The sequence below is a fragment of the Lissotriton vulgaris genome, chromosome 1_1 (genome assembly GCF_964263255.1).
Source record: "Lissotriton vulgaris chromosome 1_1, aLisVul1.2, whole genome shotgun sequence".
NCBI classification, from domain to species: Eukaryota; Metazoa; Chordata; class Amphibia; order Caudata; family Salamandridae; genus Lissotriton; species Lissotriton vulgaris.
This window is the reverse complement of record NC_141685.1, coordinates 1791717338-1791741924: the sequence shown is the minus strand read 5'-3', so window position 1 is coordinate 1791741924 and position 24587 is coordinate 1791717338.

Genomic DNA, 24587 nt, shown 5'->3' with positions numbered 1-24587 from the left:
CTTATGGTGGACAAAATGATTCAGAAAAGGGGGTGGTGATGAACAGAGTGTCTGAATTAAGCAGACCACTCTTACCCATTCCAAAGATCAGGGCTTGATCCATCACCGTTTTTTAGCTCACTGCACCATCCCAGCTCAGAACCTATCTACATGCAAATTAGTCTGTCCTGTTCCAGTGCATGATGGGAACAGGGCAAACCAAACTACCAAGCCAATTCTTATACTGGGAAGGAAACAAGCTTCCGGGGACCGGTTTCTGGCATTTCAGCCGTCGTCGGCCCGGCTTGCTTGAATCCTGATGGTGCAATGAGCAAGGGACTCACATCTGAGTATACCCTTCCACGCTTATGGTGGACAAAATGATTCAGAAAAGGGGGTGGTGATGAACAGAGTGTCTGAATTAAGCAGACCACTCTTACCCAGTCCAAAGATCAGGGCTTGATCCATCACCGTTTTTTAGCTCACTGCACCATCCCAGCTCAGAACCTGGCTACATGCAAATTAGTCTGTTCCTGCCCCAGTGCATGATGGGAACAGGGCAAACCAAACTACCAAGCCAATTCTTATACTGGGAAGGAAACAAGCTTCCGGGGACCGGTTTCTGGCATTTCAGCCATCGTCGGCCCGGCTTGCTTGAATCCTGATGGTGCAATGAGCAAGGGACTCACATCTGAGTATACCCTTCCACGCTTATGGTGGACAAAATGATTCAGAAAAGGGGGTCGTGATGAACAGAGTGTCTGAATTAAGCAGACCACTCTTACCCATTCCAAAGATCAGGGCTTGATCCATCACCGTTTTTTAGCTCACTGCACCATCCCAGCTCAGAACCTGGCTACATGCAAATTAGTCTGTTCCTGTCCCAGTGCATGATGGGAACATGGCAAACCAAACTACCAAGCCAATTCTTATACTGGGAAGGAAACAAGCTTCCGAGGACCGGTTTCTGGCATTTCAGCCGTCGTCGGCTCGGCTTGCTTGAATCCTGATGGTGCAATGAGCAAGGGACTCACATCTGAGTATACCCTTCCACGCTTATGGTGGACAAAATGTTTCAGAAAAGGGGGTGGTGATGAACAGAGTGTCTGAATTAAGCAGACCACTCTTACCCAGTCCAACGATCAGGGCTTGATCCATCACCGTTTTTTAGCTCACTGCACCATCCCAGCTCAGAACCTGGCTACATGCAAATTAGTCTGTTCCTGTCCCAGTGCCTGATAAGAACAGGGCAAACCAAACTACCAAGCCAATTCTTATACTGGGAAGGAAACAAGCTTCCGGCGACCGGTTTCTGGCATTTCAGCCGTCGTCGGCCCGGCTTGCTTGAATCCTGATGGTGCAATGAGCAAGGGACTCACATCTGAGTATACCCTTCCACGCTTATGGTGGACAACATGATTCAGAAAAGGGGGTGGTGATGAACAGAGTGTCTGAATTAAGCAGACCACTCTGACCCATTCCAAAGATCAGGGCTTAATCCATCACCGTTTTTTAGCTCACTGCACCATCCCAGCTCAGAACCTGGCTACATGCAACTTAGTCTGATCCTGTCCCAGTGCCTGATGGGAACAGGGCAAACCAAACTACCAAGCCATTTCTAATACTGGGAAGGAAACAAGCTTCCGGGGACCGGTTTCTGGCATTTCAGCCGTCGTCGGCCCAGCTTGCTTGAATCCTGATGGTGCAATGAGCAAGGGACTCACATCTGAGTATACCCTTCCACTCTTATGGTGGACAAAATGATTCAGAAAAGGGGGTGGTGATGAACAGAGTGTCTGAATTAAGCAGACCACTTTTACCCATTCCAAAGATCAGGGCTTGATCCATCACCGTTTTTTAGCTCACTGCACCATCCCAGCTCAGAACCTGGCTACATGCAAATTAGTCTGTCCTGTTCCAGTGCATGATGGGAACAGGGCAAACCAAACTACCAAGCCAATTCTTATACTGGGAAGGAAACAAGCTTCCGGGGACCGGTTTCTGGCATTTCAGCCATCGTCGGCCCGGCTTGCTTGAATCCTGATGGTACAATGAGCAAGTGACTCACATCTGAGTATACCCTTCCACGCTTATGGTGGACAAAATGATTCAGAAAAGGGGGTGGTGATGAACAGAGTGTCTGAATTAAGCAGACCACTCTTACCCAGTCCAAAGATCAGGGCTTGATCCATCACCGTTTTTTAGCTCACTGCACCATCCCAGCTCAGAACCTGGCTACATGCAAATTAGTCTGTTCCTGCCCCAGTGCATGATGGGAACAGGGCAAACCAAACTACCAAGCCAATTCTTATACTGGGAAGGAAACAAGCTTCCGAGGACCGGTTTCTGGCATTTCAGTTATCGTCCGCCCGGCTTGCTTGAATCCTGATGGTGCAATGAGCAAGGGACTCACATCTGAGTATACCCTTCCACGCTTATGGTGGACAAAATGATTCAGAAAAGGGGGTGGTGATGAACAGAGTGTCTGAATTAAGCAGACCACTCTTACCCAGTCCAACAATCAGGGCTTGATCCATCACTGTTTTTTAGCTCACTGCACCATCCCAGCTCAGAACCTGGCTACATGCAAATTAGTCTGTTCCTGTCCCAGTGCCTGATAAGAACCGGGCAAACCAAACTACCAAGCCAATTCTTATACTGGGAAGGAAACAAGCTTCCGGGGACCGGTTTCTGGCATTTCAGCCGTCGTCGGCCCGGCTTGCTTGAATCCTGATGGTGCAATGAGCAAGGGACTCACATCTGAGTATACCCTTCCACGCTTATGGTGGACAACATGATTCAGAAAAGGGGGTGGTGATGAACAGAGTGTCTGAATTAAGCAGACCAGTCTGACCCATTCCAAAGATCAGGGCTTAATCCATCACCGTTTTTTAGCTCACTGCACCATCCCAGCTCAGAACCTGGCTACATGCAAATTAGTCTGTTCCTGTTCCAGTGCATGATGGGAACAGGGCAAACCAAACTACCAAGCCAATTCTTATACTGGGAAGGAAACAAGCTTCCGGGGACCGGTTTCTGGCATTTCAGCCGTCGTCGGCCCGGCTTGCTTGAATCCTGATGGTGCAATGAGCAAGGGACTCACATCTGAGTATACCCTTCCACGCTTATGGTGGACAAAATGATTCAGAAAAGGGGGTGGTGATGAACAGAGTGTCTGAATTAAGCAGACCACTCTTACCCAGTCCAAAGATTAGGGCTTGATCCATCACCGTTTTTTAGCTCACTGCACCATCCCAGCTCAGAACCTGGCTACATGCAAATTAGTCTGTTCCTGTCCCAGTGCATGATGGGAACAGGGCAAACCAAACTACCAATCTAATTCTTATACTGGGAAGGAAACAAGCTTCCGGGGACCGGTTTCTGGCATTTCAGCCGTCGTCGGCCCGGCTTGCTTGAATCCTGATGGTGCAATGAGCAAGGGACTCACATCTGAGTATACCCTTCCACGCTTATGGTGGACAAAATGATTCAGAAAAGGGGGTGGTGATGAACAGAGTGTCTGAATTAAGCAGACCACTCTTACCCAGTCCAAAGATCAGGGCTTGATCCATCACCGTGTTTTAGCTCACTGCACCATCCCAGCTCAGAACCTGGCTACATCCAAATTAGTCTGTTCCTGTCCCAGTGCATGATGGGAACAGGGCAAACCAAACTACCAAGCCAATTCTTATACTGGGAAGAAACAAGCTTCCTGGGACCGGTTTCTGGCATTTCAGCCCTCGTCAGCCCGGCTTGCTTGAATCCTGATGGTGCAATGAGCAAGGGACTCACATCTGAGTATACCCTTCCACGCTTATGGTGGACAAAATGATTTAGAAAAGGGGGTGGTGATGAACAGAGTGTCTGAATTAAGCAGACCACTCTTACCCAGTCCAAAGATCGGGCTTGATCCATCACCGTTTTTTAGCTCACTGCACCATCCCAGCTCAGAACCTGGCTACATGCAAATTAGTCTGTTCCTGTCCCAGTGCATGATGGGAACAGGGCAAACCAAACTACCAAGCCAATTCTTATACTGGGAAGGAAACAAGTTTTCGGGGACCGGTTTCTGTCATTTCAGCCGTCGTCTGCCCGGCTTGCTTGAATCCTGATGGTGCAATGAGCAAGGGACTCACATCTGAGTATACCCTTCCACGCTTATGGTGGACAAAATGATTCAGAAAAGGGGATGGTGATGAACAGAGTGTCTGAATTAAGCAGACCACTCTTACCCAGTCCAACGATCAGGGCTTGATCCATCACCGTTTTTTAGCTCACTGCACCATCCCAGCTCAGAACCTGGCTACATGCAAATTAGTCTGTTCCTGTCCCAGTGCCTGATAAGAACAGGGCAAACCAAACTACCAAGCCAATTCTTATACTGGGAAGGAAACAAGCTTCCGGGGACCGGTTTCTGGCATTTCAGCCGTCGTCGGCCCGGCTTGCTTGAATCCTGATGGTGCAATGAGCAAGGGACTCACATCTGAGTATACCCTTCCACGCTTATGGTGGACAACATGATTCAGAAAAGGGGGTGGTGATGAACAGAGTGTCTGAATTAAGCAGACCACTCTGACCCATTCCAAAGATCAGGGCTTAATCCATCACCGTTTTTTAGCTCACTGCACCATCCCAGCTCAGAACCTGGCTACATGCAACTTAGTCTGATCCTGTCCCAGTGCCTGATGGGAACAGGGCAAACCAAACTACCAAGCCATTTCTTATACTGGGAAGGAAACAAGCTTCCGGGGACCGGTTTCTGGCATTTCAGCCGTCGTCGGCCCAGCTTGCTTGAATCCTGATGGTGCAATGAGCAAGGGACTCACATCTGAGTATACCCTTCCACTCTTATGGTGGACAAAATGATTCAGAAAAGGGGGTGGTGATGAACAGAGTGTCTGAATTAAGCAGACCACTCTTACCCATTCCAAAGATCAGGGCTTGATCCATCACCGTTTTTTAGCTCACTGCACCATCCCAGCTCAGAACCTGGCTACATGCAAATTAGTCTGTCCTGTTCCAGTGCATGATGGGAACAGGGCAAACCAAACTACCAAGCCAATTCTTATACTGGGAAGGAAACAAGCTTCCGGGGACCGGTTTCTGGCATTTCAGCCGTCGTCTGCCCGGCTTGCTTGAATCCTGATGGTGCAATGAGCAAGGGACTCACATCTGAGTATACCCTTCCACGCTTATGGTGGACAAAATGATTCAGAAAAGGGGGTGGTGATGAACAGAGTGTCTGAATTAAGCAGACCACTCTTACCCAGTCCAAAGATCAGGGCTTGATCCATCACCGTTTTTTAGCTCACTGCACCATCCCAGCTCAGAACCTGGCTAAATGCAAATTAGTCTGTTCCTGCCCCAGTGCATGATGGGAACAGGGCAAACCAAACTACCAAGCCAATTCTTATACTGGGAAGGAAACAAGCTTCCGGGGACCGGTTTCTGGCATTTCAGCCATCGTCGGCCCGGCTTGCTTGAATCCTGATGGTGCAATGAGCAAGGGACTCACATCTGAGTATACCCTTCCACGCTTATGGTGGACAAAATGATTCAGAAAAGGGGGTCGTGATGAACAGAGTGTCTGAATTAAGCAGACCACTCTCACCCAGTCCAAAGATCAGGGCTTGATCCATCACCGTTTTTTAGCTCACTGCACCATCCCAGCTCAGAACCTGGCTACATGCAAATTAGTCTGTTCCTGTCCCAGTGCATGATGGGAACAGGGCAAACCAAACTACCAAGCCAATTCTTATACTGGGAAGGAAACAAGCTTCCGAGGACCGGTTTCTGGCATTTCAGCCGTCGTCGGCTCGGCTTGCTTGAATCCTGATGGTGCAATGAGCAAGGGACTCACATCTGAGTATACCCTTCCACGCTTATGGTGGACAAAATGATTCAGAAAAGGGGGTGGTGATGAACAGAGTGTCTGAATTAAGCAGACCACTCTTACCCAGTCCAACAATAAGGGCTTGATCCATCACCGTTTTTTAGCTCACTGCACCATCCCAGCTCAGAACCTGGCTACATGCAAATTAGTCTGTTCCTGTCCCAGTGCCTGATAAGAACAGGGCAAACCAAACTACCAAGCCAATTCTTATACTGGGAAGGAAACAAGCTTCCGGGGACCGGTTTCTGGCATTTCAGCCGTCGTCGGCCCGGCTTGCTTGAATCCTGATGGTGCAATGAGCAAGGGACTCACATCTGAGTATACCCTTCCACGCTTATGGTGGACAACATGATTCAGAAAAGGGGGTGGTGATGAACAGAGTGTCTGAATTAAGCAGACCACTCTGACCCATTCCAAAGATCAGGGCTTAATCCATCACCGTTTTTTAGCTCACTGCACCATCCCAGCTCAGAACCTGGCTACATGCAAATTAGTCTGTTCCTGTTCCAGTGCATGATGGGAACAGGGCAAACCAAACTACCAAGCCAATTCTTATACTGGGAAGGAAACAAGCTTCCGGGGACCGGTTTCTGGCATTTCAGCCGTCGTCGGCCCGGCTTGCTTGAATCCTGATGGTGCAATGAGCAAGGGACTCACATCTGAGTATACCCTTCCACGCTTATGGTGGACAAAATGATTCAGAAAAGGGGGTGGTGATGAACAGAGTGTCTGAATTAAGCAGACCACTCTTACCCAGTCCAAAGATTAGGGCTTGATCCATCACCGTTTTTTAGCTCACTGCACCATCCCAGCTCAGAACCTGGCTACATGCAAATTAGTCTGTTCCTGTCCCAGTGCATGATGGGAACAGGGCAAACCAAACTACCAAGCCAATTCTTATACTGGGAAGGAAACAAGCTTCCGGGGACCGGTTTATGGCATTTCAGCCGTCGTCGGCCCAGCTTGCTTGAATCCTGATGGTGCAATGAGCAAGGGACTCACATCTGAGTATACCCTTCCACGCTTATGGTGGACAAAATGATTCAGAAAAGGGGGTGGTGATGAACAGAGTGTCTGAATTAAGCAGACCACTCTTACCCAGTCCAAAGATCAGGGCTTGATCCATCACCGTGTTTTAGCTCACTGCACCATCCCAGCTCAGAACCTGGCTACATCCAAATTAGTCTGTTCCTGTCCCAGTGCATGATGGGAACAGGGCAAACCAAACTACCAAGCCAATTCTTATACTGGGAAGAAACAAGCTTCCTGGGACCGGTTTCTGGCATTTCAGCCCTCGTCAGCCCGGCTTGCTTGAATCCTGATGGTGCAATGAGCAAGGGACTCACATCTGAGTATACCCTTCCACGCTTATGGTGGACAAAATGATTTAGAAAAGGGGGTGGTGATGAACAGAGTGTCTGAATTAAGCAGACCACTCTTACCCAGTCCAAAGATCGGGCTTGATCCATCACCGTTTTTTAGCTCACTGCACCATCCCAGCTCAGAACCTGGCTACATGCAAATTAGTCTGTTCCTGTCCCAGTGCATGATGGGAACAGGGCAAACCAAACTACCAAGCCAATTCTTATACTGGGAAGGAAACAAGTTTTCGGGGACCGGTTTCTGTCATTTCAGCCGTCGTCAGCCCGGCTTGCTTGAATCCTGATGGTGCAATGAGCAAGGGACTCACATCTGAGTATACCCTTCCACGCTTATGGTGGACAAAATGATTCAGAAAAGGGGATGGTGATGAACAGAGTGTCTGAATTAGGCAGACCACTCTTACCCAGTCAAAAGATCAGGGCTTGAACCATCACCGTTTTTTAGCTCACTGCATCATCCCAGCTCAGAACCTGGCTACATGCAAATTAGTCTGTTCCTGTCCCAGTGCATGATGGGAACAGGGCAAACCAAACTACCAAGCCAATTCTTATACTTGGAAGGAAACAAGCTTCCGGGGACTGGTTTCCGGCATTTCAGCCGTCATCGGCCCGGCTTGCTTGAATCCTGATGGTGCAATGAGCAAGGGACTCACATCTGAGTATACCCTTCCACGCTTATGGTGGACAAAATGATTCAGAAAAGGGGGTGGTGATGAACAGAGTGTCTGAATTAAGCAGACCACTACTACCCAGTCCAAAGATCAGGGCTGGATCCATCACCATTTTTAGCTCACTGCACCATCCCAGCTCAGAACCTGGCTACATGCAAATTAGTCTTTTCCTGTCCCAGTGCATCATGGGAACAGGGCAGACTAAACTACCAAGCCAATTCTCCACCAGAAAGGAGACAAGCTTCCGGAGACCGGTTTCTGGCATTTCAGCCGTCGTCCGCCCGGCTTGCTTGAATCCTGATGGTGCAATGAGCAAGGGACTCACATCTGAGTAAACCCTTCCACGCTTATGGTGGACAAAATGATTCAGAAAAGGGGGTGGTGATGAACAGAGTGAGCTAAATAACGGTGATGGATCAAGCCCTGATCTTTGGACTGGGTAAGAGTGGTCTGCTTAATTCAGACACTCTGTTCATCACCACCCCCTTTTCTGAATCGTTTTTGGCCACTATAGGTGTGGCAGGGTATACTCAGACATGAGTCCCTTGCTCACTGCACCATCAGGATTCAAGCAAGTCGGGCCGACGATGGCTGAAATGCCAGAAACCGGTCCCCGGAAGCTTGTCTCCTTTCTGGTGAAGAATTGGCTTGGTAGTTTAGTCTGCCCTCTTCCCATGATGCACTGGGCCAGAGACAGACTGATTTGCATATAGCCAGGTTCTGAGCTGGGATGGTGCAGTGAGCTAAATAACGGTGATGGATCAAGCCCTGATCTTTGGACTGGGTAAGAGTGGTCTGCTTAATTCAGACACTCTGTTCATCACCACCCCCTTTTCTGAACAGTTTAAATATAAGGCATTGCTAGGCACATGTATATATCCTCACTATAGAAAGTGTGTTACTTAGAAGAGATAGGTAAACCTAAGTCAACTTGTCTTTTAGATTAGCGTTTCTAACTGCTTCATGCATTGCAAGAACACACTTTGTTTCATTTTACTTCAGTATACTGATTGCTTTTATTTTCCTGGCCAGATTTACTTTCTGTTTGCACAATACGTGGCCATTTTTAAGGTTTCAGAATAAGTTTCCTTGCAGACTTGAGCATTCTTGCTTAGCAACAGGCACATTATTGCTGCAGCCAGAACTTGTTGGAATTTGCGGAAAACCCTTGAGATTGCTTGTTAATTTTTGGAAGTGACTTAAATCAGAAATAAATATAGACACGTTTCCTTAGGAATCCAATTATATTGTGTAATGCTACTTGTTTAAATTACTGTTTCAGAGATATCCTTACAGGAGTATAAACTCATAGTTCTGGTTGTTTATTATTTTATCTAAATAGGGAACAGTAGAAAATATCATTATAATTTTCTCATGATTCATAGCTAAAATGCGTAAAGGTAGCAATTTGAGTTTATAGAAGTGATTAGTTGGTGTCAATGTGACACATTTTTGTTAGAGTTCAGTATACATCAACAACATCCTTGAATACATTCTCAAACCAAAAAGAGTATGGTCAGGAAACAGAAGGTAGTTACTGTGTCAGTGCAACAAGTGAAATAATTCCAAACGGGAGCGCTTGAGGAGGAGACTACGAGTCCCAGGTCACTCTACTGCTAAGGAAGGAGGAGGGGTGAAGGGGAGCCATTCATGGTAACACTGCACGAGCTTACTTTCAACAATATAACTATTCCCTCGTTAACCATGACAAATTGTAAAACTACCAACATTGTTTACCTTTTAATCTGTCCATGCAACAAAGGATATGTTGGTGAATCCTCGCGTTCTGTATGTACAAGAATCACGGAACATAAATCAGCGATTCGTACACGAAAACTAACTGCCCCTCTAGTGTCGCACTATCTAGATAAGGACCACAAACCTGAAGATATCCAGTGGATAGTTTTAGAAAAAATTGTGGCTAAAGCAGGCATTAACATAGACAAAATTCGTCGCAAACGTGAAGTGTTTTGGATATTCACTTTGGACACTTTTAAATCAGGCCTTAATTCCGAAATTCCATGGCAGCAAGCAATCCTTTAACAATATTATCAGGGTATGATCCTAAATATAGACATGTACTTAAAATTACTGAATTTCACTGTGTGACCCTTTTAACTATCTGGTGTCACGTATATGGGGAACAATACCATATATATATATATATATTTTTGAACTAGCGATGATAATGTTAATCACGTACTAAATTGATCCATAGAGTACATATGCCACTTCATCCAGACATTAAATATCGTCTGGTTATAAATATATCCTTTCCAAATTCATGTTTCTGCGAAAAAACGAGGTTAGTATTTTGTCAGTTAAAATATGTGGTTTTCAGATATTATTTGCATATAAATTTATGCAATATATACTGATCTGTGAGATTATCAACAAAAGACAAACAAAAGTCTTTTTTTCAGCTGCTCCGGTGGCTTTAATCGTAATAGCTCAAACCCATGAGTAGTCTATCTTCGATCTCGTGTTAGGTATTGTGACTCGTGACTCGTTTGTTAGACGTCATCGAGCCGCGCCTTCTGCAATTGGCAACAGCTGTTAGGTACGCAGTGCGGGCTAATGAGAGCGCGTTTTCTTGAATATATAGCCGGAAATCGCCCAGTTCGTCTAGATCGCGGACATCAGAAGCATCGACCGATCAGAACCCCCGTCCGAGCGCACGAGAGTCCAAAGACGAAGGTATGTGTTAAACCCGAGCGAAATCGTTTTGGCTTGACAAGATTTTAGCTTTAGATAAGTCATTTACACTATGGTTATGCCTACTACAATAGTGGTTTTTTTCTATTTTCTCAACAGTGTTTATATAATAAAATATTCCCATCCAGCACATGTGCCGGCGTCACTGCATCAAGGTAATGGCTTCAAGAGACATGATTAGAGAGGCGATTTACATTATTACTATGTTTAGTACAATAGTGTCGTTCTATTTTTTAGTGCATATTTACTACAAAGAAACTGATCACGAGATTTGACATTTTTTGCGGGAATACGATCAGAAAAATAGGATGTTGCCCTGAAAAATTGCAAATAAGAATCGTCGGATATCTGAGGTAGGAATTCATTTCCTGCAAAGTGTCCTTATGGGACCTTTTTGGATGCAATGCGTGCGGTTACCTAGCCATATTCACAATGATCTACTATTGGCGTCATTTATATATATGTTATGTTTCCCCCTTTTAAATATAAAATCAGAATACAATTTTTGCGCAATCACCGCCCTGCTAGAATTACGACCTTTGTGAGGCAATAAGGATATATACTGTTAGGATTTCCCTTTGGTGCGCAATCTGTAATTATGTGTACACTGCTATCCGGACTAGATCTTATTTGATAAAGAAGGGTTTTGCAGTATAATAATAGTAATTCGCCATAGGCCTTAGTGCAGTCAGATCTATATAGTATGAACAGACTCTAAATTAAAATAAAGGAAAGGTGAAATGACATAAATAGTAATTCTCTTTTGCTCTCTTTTGCTCTCATTAATTCAGAGTCAGACTACTGGAATAAAGATCCTAAGGACACGTTTTTATCGTCAATTGACCTGACTCACTAAAATCAACACGTGACTAAGTGCGTTGAAAGTCATTTTGCAGAAATAAATCAGGTACATCTTTAATGTAGAGCAGTTAAGATAGTGTTTAAAAGTATATGGTAGAACATTAGTATCTAAAAAAGATCGTATGTCTATTTTTCAGCATATCAGACTCGATACTAATGAAATAAAAACTGTCGCCATAGGAAGCGAAGTCTTTGTGTTGATTCGTCAACTTGTCAATTATTATGTAAGTAAAAATGGGTGTATCCTTTTTCACTAGTAAGGGTAACTTTAGGGTGAGTGTATAGGTACTTTATCTACATCTAAATCTATCTTGTTTTCTTGATTCTTTTCTTTCCGAAGCATTAGTTTCTAATATGGAGCTGTTGGTCTGGGAACCTTTTAGAAAAACTATCATAGTTAGGAGTGTAACAAAAATGTGTATACTTTAAGTGACTATTTAATATAAGTATACTTAGTTTAGCCAATATTGATAAATGATCATCCATAAGGTAACCTGGCATGTGTAAAGTAAATAATTAGATGGTCTGGCCTTAATTTAAATTGAGTGGTTGCACTAAGATGTTAACACTGTATATATATATACATCTGTATTGTAAATGCTATAGACCCTCGAATACAGAAACAGAAATTGTATTGTAAATAGCTGAAATTAATGTGTATGTATGAGCTGTTGATACATCTATATTTTTTGTCTTTGTTTTGTTTGTTTAGGTTATATCACTTTTTCTATTTATATAAAATGTACGAATGACGGTCACCTGACGAAGGCCTTGGGCCGAAACGCGCGTAGTTCCATTCAACCGCATTGCCTTCACCAATTATTCCAACGACTGAATATCTCGTATATCACTGGGTCAATTTGTTTTTGAAATTGTGGTTATGTAATTTTTCTGTTTTCACTTATTGTCTTTGTACGTCTTTAGTTGTAAATAACCAATTTCTTGCTTGTGTTTGAAAATTATGTATTATATACAAATGTTTTTTAAGTGTGAAAAATGAAATAAATAAGTAAATGAAATTTAAACAAAGGATAAAAATAACAAACAAATATACTATAATCAAAATAAAAAGATTGAAGAATTTTTGTATAACTCGCTGTTTCAGCACACATTTATTTGAATGTTGTGGAGGGTCTATCATTTTGTTTAGATTCTGATCTAGGGATTATCTATGCCCTTGGAGTTTGTTACACTTTTTCTCTACATAGAAACAAGAGACTAAGGTCACTCTGCTGCCAAGGTAGGAGAAGGTCTGAGGAGCCAGCATTATAATGCATGGAGGTGGGCACTACAATTTCTTATACCGTGACAATGTTGGTGGGTTCATGTCAGATTTCCAAGCCCAAAAGGCAGTTCAACAAGGAGAAGGAGGCCAGTGGAGGTGTAAATCGGGCACTGCAAGCACTTATAGCTTGTCAATCTCTCCCACAGAATGGGATGTGTGCAGGGCTTGTTTGGGCGAAGATCAGGCTCATCTTTGCCTGTCAACAGCCAGAATCTGCTGGGCTGGGCCATCACTCTTGGGCTTAGGATTTGACACACAAGGTATGCTCAAATGTTTTTAAACTTTGATGTTGCTGCTATCTCTCAGGGGTGGGGGAAACCATGTGGGGGTCTTGCAATATGAGCAAAAACCTCATTCAATTGTAGAATAAAGAGGCTACCTCTAAACCTCCTCGACATCCTGGGTTTGAAGTTGAGTTCATCTGAGGGTAACAACCTACAGATCTTCACCGTTTATAATAGGAATGTTGGCAGGAACAAGGAGTTGGAATCATGAGTTCCACTTTGAATATGGTCTAGAAAGGGGATCATTAATTGTTGGAGGGAAATGTTATGCCACATTGAGACCCTTGGCAATTCAGAATTCACCATTACAAAGGATAAAGATGTTAAGTGGGGAATCTCGGGACTAGATTTACCACATACAAAAAAGACAGATGGATTTGTCATCTACCAAACTATTAGCAATGACCATTAAATTCGGTCCTAGAGCATGTAATGGTCGATTTACCTCAGATCTAGTTGGTTCCCACACCTTTACAAGGATAAATCAGCCGATTAGGATAGGTTACCTAATGTTAGATCCCCAACTCTGGCATTAAGGATGGATATGGTGGTACTAGAAAGGACGACAGTGATCACACAACGGACTTCTTTTTACAATGCAAGAGTATTTGTTACCTAGTTCCAACTCCCTTCCAATTTGGTTACTTGAGTCTCTTCAGTAATAAGCACACATTAAAATGGTCCTATACTAAAAGCCAGCACTATTTAATGTCCCAAGTCTACAATAAAGTCAGAGGTATGCTAGATTTAATGATATATCCAAGCAAATTAGCTGAGAAGGCTGCATGTACTTTGACAGTCCACGAGGACCTACTTAACACTTTAAAAGCAATTAATTTTTTGCAGAGAATTGAAGCCTATATGTAAGGAGTGAGCTCAACCTTCCTGGTTTAATAAAGTTTAGTGAAGATAATTTGGCCCTCGTATCCTTTATTAAATACAAAGACGATTGGGAAATCAAATTAGCCAGAAAAAAAATAATTCAAATGTACCCAAGCAGTAGCTGTCTGAATAGTGTAGTGTAGTTCCTATATTCCCAATAGGCTCTGTGCATTGGAATAATATATCCTATAGATTAGACGTAGTACTGAGGTCGACTAGGTCTCTATCGAATATATTAAACTTAATAGTGAATGCCAGCTAGCTCAGCGGTCACTAGAAACTTTCTTGAATTCACAAGAAGGGATACGTTTCTGACAACCGCATAAACATGACAACTTTGTTTCCCAAGAATAAGAAATGTATCTCTAGAGTTGCGGAAACATAGATAAGTATTTCACTCAGTCACTCATGCATGCTTCGTTTCTACAGAGGAGCAGAGAAATAGAGAGACGGGCGTTTTCAATAAAAGGTTTTATTGAACAGTCTTCTTTCTCATGCAAGTAAAGGGAACTGCAACAATCGTAATGCATACTGCAAAGTATAATGCGTACAGTGAGAACAATATTATAAAATAATACTGTAAGAGCATTGTATGATTTCTAAACCATATATAAATACATACATAAATAACAAGGGCTAAAAGTACTCAACTGGTTCTTCTAAAATATGCCTACCCCAATGTACTTAACCTAAGTCCAGTACGCGAGAAGGAGTAAGTGTGGTGTAGCATAGGTTTAGATTTTCTTTGCCAAGAATATATACAAGGTTTCTCTAGGTTCTAATCAGTTCCATACCTTTAGTTTAGAATGAAGGAGGACTGGTATCTCAGTCTCGGGACTCGATTTCCCAACACCCCGCAAGGGGAGCTTGGAAGCGCTGGAGCTGGATTCTCGCCAAGAGAAATGCAGCCTCTTGATCAGTGCGTCAGCTGGATGGTCGGCTTCTTTTGGCACTTGCTACAGTGAGCAGCGTTGGGCAAGTAGATAGTCGAACTGCTCCGAACCACTGTGTCTTGCTAGAGCAAGTGAAGGCTCATTTGTACCTTGAAGGTGTCTAGTTTGAGGTAAAGTCAGGCAGGATAGTGTCAGAATAGAAACTCAAGGAAATTGTAGTTCTTTGTAAAGTACATGAGTTCTTGCACAAATCAATATTCAAGCAAGGGAAGGTCCCTGACTGCTTAAGCCGATTTTCCAAAAATTCGTTGTGACGTTTTGGTACGGGTGGAAGTAGCCATGCCTGTATTTGGTCTGCATGAGCCATGTCTAAATAAGGGAATGAATTCTATGCCTATATTAGGGTAGTGTGAATTGTACCAATATAAGAGCATGAATCGGGAAAATTCACTTGGATCCTAAACCGCCATACAACAATAGGAGAATGAAATGTGGCGTGATTTAACCGTAGTAGCTACTGTGGGGATAATACATTATTCTGGCATGTAGAAGCCCATGGAAGTTGACATCCTATGTCCAAAGTTTACTTTAATGTCCAGTTTCAGGCTTTAGTTGAAAACTTTGAATGCTTTTACCCGGAAACCAACAAGGTGCAAAATTGTTTGCCAGATACTGATTCACAGGCGACCAAAAACATCATGTCCCTAGATGATTTCTTTGGAAGGGTCTAATGATGCTATTAATGGGATAATTTGTGGTAAAGCACAAGGGCTAGATCAAAAACCTGGTCATCTCTTTGCTTCAGAACCCCATGTTTGGGCTCCCTATCTTAACAAGCTCCCAAACTGCATTTTGCGGATGATATGCTCCTAATTTCAAACCCCTTCAAAATTGCAGATCCTGGTAGATTGTTCTTTGATGTTTTGGACTGATCAAGGTTTTCAGTTAAATGCACTGAAAACTGAGTACATGTCCATTAACCCCTATCAATTGCAGAAGAACCAAATTAATGCACATAACAAAATAATTGAGCAGATCACAGATATTAATTATGTTTGCCATAAGCTGACAAGCAACTTGTTTTGGATACCTCAAATCAATAAGAGTGCATTAAAACTGCAGCATCAATCTATGGCCATCCTTAAATTATATAAGAAAACTAAAACCAAAACAATCTCACCAGTTGTTGAAATATACAATGTTAAGGCTAAGGGGGGTTTGATATGGATCAGAACTATGTGGACACGCTAAGGATACCAGGTTAATGGTGGGGGAAAATAGATTTTTGCGATCATTTCTAATCTTCTACAGAGCAGCCCTTATTATCGACTGCTTATCTGTTTAAACTTGCACCCAATTGCTCATATTATCAAATTAAGATTACTCTTCTGCGGGCATAGATTGTGGCACATCGAGGAGTTTGGTCCTTATGGGTCAGCCCTACAAGAAATGCCAAAGTAACTCTGCATAATTTATGTTTGTCTGCCCTTTGGGAGTCTCCTGATGATGCCACTGTGTGTCTAAGTCTACATTCAAAGACAAAATGTGATTGTTTGTATGGGAAGAAGATCAGCACAAATGCATTTCTGGCAATTTGACGGACTAGTTTCCAGACCAATACTGCATACTGGCATTTGAGCCCATTTTGGATAATGAAGAATGTCTTATGGCTAGGCTAATATATGCTAAAGTCAGTCAGATATGAGAACCTACCCACCACTAGCTTCTATATACAAAGGCAACAGAAATATTGGGCTAGCTTGCAAAATCGAGATTGAGTCGGTTCACATTTGTTTTTTCTGCAATGCATATGTTGGGTCACATAGGGAATGGCTTTTACCTGTGGACCGTATACTAAAATTCTACTACTACTAACGGATCAATTATTTATAGAGTATTAACATTTTTAACATTTGTATGGATAGTGAGATAGAAACTTTCTGTAATAGCACAATGTAACCTGGATGGAGAACTGATGTATTGCTATATATATATATTAAAATATCCATACAATAGAAGTAAGAAGGGAATTTTACAGTGGAGTTTAATGTATTGGAATAGGAAATGGTTAATTAATTGTTTTAATTAATATATTGGTTTGTTTTTCAAACAATGTTTATAGCTGTTGGTTTTAGAGACTGGAACTTAACAAGATTGACAGGGAATAAGCCCTTGCTAAGCTTGAGATGGAGCAAGCTCTAAAGGGGAGGAGCCATGGAGAAAAGGAAGATGGCCCATGAGCTAGGCCTCAAAGAGCTGGATATCTGAGCCTTCAAAGTGGGGGGCAGCAGCAACAGTAATGGTGGCAGTATACCTGCTGTGTCTTCACATGAATTCAGATTCCATATCCCAAAAGATATGGGGCTCAGTTACAATGTGGGGGATGACATAGACAAATGGTTGGCAGCCTATGAAGTGCAGAGCATTCCAGAAGAGTTCTGGGGGTCAGTCCTTGGAAGTACATGCCTGTGGTGAGGAGGTATGCACTCTTTACACTAGAGGTGGGTGACCCGACAAATTATACTGCCATGAAGACAATTTTGTCAGCAAGTTTGCGTTGACACCTGAGAGGTACCGACAAAGGTTCAATGTTAGTTACAAACTCTCCCTGGGTGGATTTTCTGCTATGGCACTGATGGGCTGGTGTGCGGGGAAGCAAAGTTAATGGTTATGAAGGGTTGTACAGGTTGTTTTTAAAGGAACACATGTTTTATACTTGTTTTCCAGAGCTGCGCCAACACCTGGTTTATAGCAAGCTCACTGAAGCCAGGAAGCCTGCTGAGGAGGAAGATTTCCGGGTCAGTAACAGAATGTCCAAAAGGGTATATGGGGGGACTCCCAAAACAGTGGTCATCATCCCAACCAAAAGAAGGATGGGGGAGATAAAAAGACTGAGTTCTCTAATGGTCCCCAAAACAACTCACAGGGCAAAGGGACAGTTTCACGTACCTAATCTGGCCATCAGAAGAAAACTTACCCTGACAAAGTTTAGCAGCCCCCGCCCATCAAGTGCTCTAAGTGCTCCAAATATAGACACTACAAAGGGGATCCCAAGTGTCCCAAAAAGATCACAACCTCCCCTGGAGGAAGGGTTCCAGGGGTGGTAACTATAGTGCTTGGGGAGGAGTTTGTCCTAGGTAATGGGGGGAATTTACAGCGGTTACACTAGTGTCCTTGGGAGACAATGAGATGGTTTCTAACATGCATGTGTCCTCAAATACCACAAAGTATAGGCAATGGATCACCATCAATAGGCAAGGTGTGGAGTCTCTGAGGGACACAGGAGCCATTATGACTATGGTAAGGAGTCAGCTGTTTTTCTCAGAGCAGATGATTCCTAATACATGTCAACCGGTTGTGGTGGCTGTAAGCATAGAGGGGCACTATCCTGTGGCCCTTATTCAATATGAGTGGGAATGGTTTTCAGGTCATCCTGAAAGTTGCAGTGAGCCCTGCCTTCCTGTGGACTGTTTGTTGGATAATAACCTGGAGCACATTACCTTTAAGAAAGTCGCGCTCAAGCCTCATGTGGAGATGTAAGGATTACCTGAGTGGATCTTTATCATGACAAGGTCCATGGCTGCCAAGGACGGAAGTCATGAAAGGGCTGGAGCCTTGAATACTGATCCAGCCAGTTGCAAAGAAGAGGAAAGGCAGAAGGGGTGGTAATCCAGCTCCTGAATGTACCTCCAGAGAGACGGATGGTGCACCTGCAGTAGCCTCCCCGGAGTTCATTGACGAGGACATTGTTTCCCTTGGTGATCTGGCTGAGCTTGCCGGAGGGCATGTGGAGGGAGGACCCATTAAGGAGGAGTTCTGTGGGACATAGCTGTGAGCTAAACCCTTGTGGGCATGAGGCAACAGGTTGAAGACTAAGCAGCACTTGATGCCTCTAGTAGTCACCCCATTTACTTGGAGGACAACCTTCTGTACAGTGAGCCTAAATCTCCTAGACAGGGACTTTGAGGGCCCTGGTGTTCCTTCAATGCTACACAGCCTACCTACTGCAGTTGGCTCCTGAGATTCCCCTGCCAAGACAAGACCTTTGAAAGGCTTGTCCCCACTTCTGTTGGCCTAGGATCTAGAATTCCTCAGACGCGTTCTGTAGGACTGTGTGATCTGCCAGGCTAGCGGGAAGACAAGGTAGAGTGTTGTATAGCATTTTAGGACCCAACTGTAATTTTCACGATTCATGCCCTTCTATAGGTATAAATCACCATGTCCTTATATAGTCATAGAAATCATAACCACATTTAGACATAGCTCATGCAGTCCAAATACGGTATGGCTACTTCACTAGTTTGAAAAACCACAACGATTTCTTGGAAAACTCAGCTTCAGCAGTTAAGGACTTCCCCTTGCTTGAATATTGATATGTCCAAGAACTCATGGAGTTTTCAAAGAACTAAGACTCTGTGATGACGTTATTATGTCCACCTTTACGTCAAACTCGGTTTCTTCAAGGTATAAATATGCCCACACTTGCTAAAACCAACACACTGTGGTTTGGAGCAGTTCAACTATCTACTTGCCCACCGCATCTCGCCGTAGCAAGTGCCAAAGAAAGACGACCCTCCAGCAGACGCACTGAGAGAGACGCTGTCTTTTCTCTTGCCGAGAAATCCAGCTCCAGTGTTTCCAAGCTCCCCTTGCGGGGTGTTAAGAAATCAAGTCCTCAGACTGACCTCCTTCATTCTAAACCAAGGTACGTAGCTGATTAGACCCTAAGAGAAATCTTGGATAGATTCTTGGCAAAAGAATCCTAAACTTATGCTACACCACTCTTACATCTTCCCTTGTGCTCGGCTTAGGTTAGGTACATCGGGGTAGGCGTATTTTAGAAGCACCAGTTGAGTACTTTTAGCCTTTATTTATTTATGTATGTATTTTATGGCTTAGAAACCATACCATGCTTTTACAGTATTATTTTATAATACTCTACTTACTGTATGCATTATACTTTACAGCCATTATTACGATTGTAGCAGTTCATTTCTTCTGCATGAGAAAGAAGACTGTTCAATAAATACATTTTATTGAAAACGCCCGTCTCTTCATTTTTTCTGCACCTCTGGTGAAACTAAGCATGCACGAATGAGTGAGTAAAATATCTCTCTATTGTTTCCACGACTCTGAAGATCAGTTTTATCTTGAGGAAACAAAGTTGTCATGTTTATGCGGTTGTTATGTTATGCTAAAATACTTATATAGCGCAACGTTCACCGTGTAGGTTTCTTGGCGCTTCAGGGGACAAAGTAGCTCTAAGTAGGTTAAAGGCTTAGATGGAGTAGGCTTGTAAAAATAGCCACGTTTTTAGCTGTTTCTTGAACTGAAGATGGGAATAAGTAGCCCGTATTGAAAGAGAAAGAGATTTCCAGGTTTAAGGCGCCAACGTGGAATCCCAGATCCAGCCATGCTTAAGGCGCTTAAATCTAGGGACCGTCAATAGATGTTGACCAGAGGAGCGGAGGGTACGGGGAGGGATGTATTTCTTGATCCTTTTGAAGATGAGCTTAAGACCTTCATCTTATAGCACCTTGTGTAAGATGCAGCCTAACTTGAAGACACTGCGTTGTCTCACTGGGAGCCAGTGCAGTTGTTTAAGCAGTGGCTTTACGTGCTGGCGGGCCGGGAGTTGAAAGATTAGCCTGGCTGCATGATTCTGTATAAATTGCAAATGTTTTGATTGATATGCTGGAATTCCAACATAGAGAGAATTAGCATAGTCCAATCACAAGATGATAAGGGTGAGAACACCTAGGGTTAGTGCTTCTGTTGAAAGGAATCTTTTTATTTTCTTTATTTTCCGTAGCGTGAGGAAACAGACCCACACCACAAAACTGATCTGGAATTTCATTGATAAGTCCTTGCTTATCATGACCCCGCGGCTTTTTGCCGTAGATACTGGATCAGGCGGGGAGCCCAAGGAAGAAGGCCAAAAGTTGGCGATCCAAGGGTTTAGGGTGCCGCCTGTCAAGATCAGCTCCGTTTGGTCTGGGTTCTATTTTAATTGGTTAGCGTTCATCCAGTTACTGATGTAAGTCATGATGGCCTGCAGATTGGCTTCAGATGAACTTGTAGGTTGGATTTAAAGATTAATTGCAGATCATCTGCATAATTGAACACCAGAATATTCATTTCCTTCAATGCGGTGACATGGGGCTGTACGTACAAGTTAAACAAGAGGGGGGATAAGGAGGAGACCTGTGGGACTCCACAAGAAAGTAGACCTGTTTTTGAGCAAAAATTGCCTAGGTGGACGGATTGATATCTGTCAATCAGGAAAGAGTGAATCCACCTCAGGGCCTGGCCCCCAATGCCTGCGCTGCGGACACGGTCGATCAAGATGTTATGATCGACCGTGTCAAATGCTGCGGCAGGTCAAGGAGGATCTGGGTCTGGGGGGAGTCAAGGTCAGCTCCAGTGCGTAATTCATCAATGACTGTCAGGATGACAGCCTCGGTCGAGTGAGAAGGCCTGAAGCCCACCTGGTGGAGGTCCAGATGGAGTGACTCCTCGACAAAGGAGCTCATGCAGCCAGCCACATGTGCCTCCAATATCTTACTCAGATAGGGCAGGAGGGATATCGGGCGGTAATTTCTCATCACTTGGGGGTTGGCGCCGGGTTTCTTTAAGATAGCGAGAATCTCCGCATTTTTAAAAGAGTCGGGAACAGTGCCGCTACTAATTGAAGTGTTAAGGAGTGATATAGGAAGATCAGGGCAGGCACTGAAGGCTTCGCGTAATATATGGAGGGGCCGCTAAATGTAAATGTAAATGTAATTGAGCTTGTAAAGCGCACTGCTACCCGTAGGTTTCCTGGCGCTGTATAAAGCTGGTGAACCTGTCCTAGCTTTCCCTGTGAGATGGTCCCTACTGGGTACCCCCAAGGTGAAGCCAGGCATCCCCGGTGTTGATGGGGATGTTTGTGGAGATTAAGCAAGCTATTGCCCAGAGTTGCTGAGTGGGACCCATGGTTAGAGTGGCACCGAGTCGAGATTTATCGAGCCCGCTGACATTGGCCCAACACCCACTATCGAGGAGAGAGCCTGACTTGACTTTATTTATCAACTTGGAGAAAGATTCTATAGTGATGAGAGGAAAGTGATTGAGTTGGTTGTCAGAAACTAATCCCTTCTTGTGAATTCGAGAAAGTTTCTAGTGAACTCTGAGCTAGCTGGCACTCACAATTAAGTCTAATATATTCGATAGAGACCCAGTACAGTAGAGATAAGTCCTACATCACATCTATAGGTTATATTATTCCAATGCGCAGAGCCTATTGGGAATATAGGAACAACACTACAAGAGGCTGAAATCCCCCTTAACCCACTGCGTGTTATTAGCACCCCCTTTGAGAGGGTAGGCATCAATATTGTAGGGCCTAAGAATCCCCAGATTGCATCAGGCAACAGGTTCATCCAGGGTCTTGTGGATCATGCTACTAGGTATCCATAGGCGATCCCTCTGAGGACTACTACTGCACCTGCAGTGGCAAAGGCCTTGACAGCGATTTTTACCCGAGTAGGGTACCCCAAGGAAGTTGTGTCTGACAGGGGCACAAACTTCATGTCTGCTTATATGCAGTCAATATGGAAGGAGTGTGGGGTCCCATGCAGGTTCTCCACACTTTACCATCCACAAACCAGTGGGATATCCCCTTACCATGCCTGTTGTTTGCTTACCGAGAGGTGCCACAGAAAAGAGTGGGTTTCAGCCCAATTGAGCTGTTGCATGGGTACCTAGTAAGAGGACTTCTGAGTCTGGTAAAAGAAGAATGGGATCACGGTCCCAGGAAGGTACCCTAGGATGTAGTGAGTTACATGCTGGCCCTCAGAAGCCAGATGGCTAATTTATGGAAGCAAGCTTCCAGTAACCTTGAAGCCAGCTAGGAAGTCATGAAGGAGTGATATGGCAAACATTCTATAACTGTGGAATTTAAACCTGGTCAAACAGTGTGGGTGATGGAGGCAGTAGAGCCCAGGGCCCTCCAGGATCACTGGAATGGGCCATATGAGGTTATTAAAGGAAAGTGTGAGGCCACATACCTGGTGGACCTCAAGACCCGTAGGCAACCCCACAGGGTGATGCATGTAAATCACCTCAAACCACACTTTGAGAGGTCGGAGCTCACCATGCTGTTTGTGACTGATGAAGAAAGGAAACTGAACCTCTCTGTGACCTCTTGGACTCAAAGGAGAAGGATGGGTCTGTGGAAGGAGCAATACTTTCTCCCCACTCTAATTCCTGAACAGTAGAGAGACTGCCACAAAGTATTGGGGCAACATTCTTCTCTGTTCTCCCTTATCCCTTGCATTACCCGCCTGTGTACCCATGATGTTGACAAAGGAGACAGCCTCCCTGATAAGAATAAATCTTGTAGGTTGTCAGATAAGCTGAGGTTCAAGATTGAGGCTGAAGCATCCACAGAGTTGGTGTTGAGGGTGATAGAACCCTCCAGTAGACCCTGGTCCAATCCTATGATTCTGGTACCAAACGTTTCCCATCAGGCACCACACCTGAATTGAGGTTCTGTGTGGATTACAGAGGGCTAAATTATGTAACTTAGACTGATGTGCACCCCATCAGCCGAGCTGATGGGCTAATTGATCGGTTAGGGGCTGCCCAGTTTCTCAGTATCTTTGATGTTATATCAGGGTACTGGCTGATCATCATAACAAAGTGAGCAAAGGAGATGTCAGCTTTCTCTACTCCAGAGGGCCACTATCAGTTTAGAGTGATGCCCTTTTGATTAAAGAAAACCCCTGCCCCATTCCAGATGCCGGTGAACCAGGTTCTTGCTGGTAAGAAGGGGGAACATCCAGAACAACGAGGCCAGGCCCATGAGTTCCGGAAGCTTCCAAGTGTAACCATGCCTGCCCAAACATGGTTAAGGCAAAGGCACTCTAGTGTTTGCAATGGGCCGGGTGGGAGGAGCATTGGAAAGCAGACACAGACAGGTAAGTGGGGCTGGGGCTCGGTCTGGGCGGGATTTGTGGTAGTTTTGAGGGGTGGTTGGGGTCTGAGATAGTTGTAGTTGGTGATCAAGGTTCAAGATAGTTTTATGGGGTGGTTGGGGTTTGGGGACATTTTTTGGGGGGTGGTGGTTCATGGTAGTATTTAGGGATGGGAGTTTGGGGTCGTTTGTAGGAGAGGTAGTTGTTCAGGGTAGCTTTTAGGAGTTGGGGTGGTTGTTGGTAGTTTTAGGGGTGGGGTCAGGGAAGTTTTTAGGAGTGAGGGTTTGGGTTAGATTTTAGGGGGTATGGGGAGGTTCGGGGTAGTTTTTAGGGGTGGGGGTTTGGGATCATTTTCTAGGGGGTGGGGGCTTGGGGTACTTTTTAGGGGTGGGGGTTCAGATTTGTTTTTATGGGTGGGGTGGTTCAGGGTAGTTTTTAGGGGAGGTGGGGGTTCAAGGTCGTTTTCAGGAGTAGGGGTTCAAGGGAGTGTTTAGGGGTGGGGGATTCGGGGTAGTTTTTAGTGGTGAGGGTTTGGGGTAGTCTTCAGGGTAGAGGGAGTTTTGGGTAGTTTTCAGGGGCGTTGGGGATTTGGGGTAGCTTTTTTGGAGGTGGAGGGAGGTTTGTGGAAGTTTTCAGTGGCTGCCCTCCAAATCCCAGACTGAGGTCAAAGCAGTCTTAGGCCTCACTGGGTGTCTTGAAAGACTGCGGTTTCGATGAGTATGGGGTGTTTTCGACAGTCTGTCTGTCACCGCAGCAGAGGCAGGCAAAAGAGAGCGTGCTCACGT